Consider the following 395-nt stretch of genomic DNA (forward strand, 5'->3'; position numbering starts at 1 on the left):
GGCGGGGGGTACCCGGGCGCCTGCGTCTGGGGGGCGCGCCGTGAGGGTGGGCGTGCGCCCCTGCGCGTATGGGGGTGTATGTGTCTGCCCGTCTGTGTGGGGGGTGGGTACGTGTTCGCGGGGTTGCACGTGCTATATGTACACGTATAGGTATATATATGGTGGGTGTGTGCACCTGTGTATATATGTAGAAGGGGTGTGTGTGCTGTGTATATGTGTGTCGGGAAGGCTATAGGCACAGGTGTATATGTGTACATAGGCGTGTGTGTATAATTGTGCGCCTGTGCCCCCTTCGCAGGAGGCAGCTGGGGTCTGGGTGAGAGGCCCGGGAGCCCCCGGAGGGTCCGGGGCTACGGCCTGGGCCCGGCAGGTCACCGAGCCCCCTGGGCCCGGCA

The sequence above is a fragment of the Charadrius vociferus genome, unplaced genomic scaffold (genome assembly GCF_000708025.1).
Source record: "Charadrius vociferus isolate BGI_N301 unplaced genomic scaffold, ASM70802v2 scaffold136, whole genome shotgun sequence".
NCBI lineage: Eukaryota > Metazoa > Chordata > Aves > Charadriiformes > Charadriidae > Charadrius > Charadrius vociferus.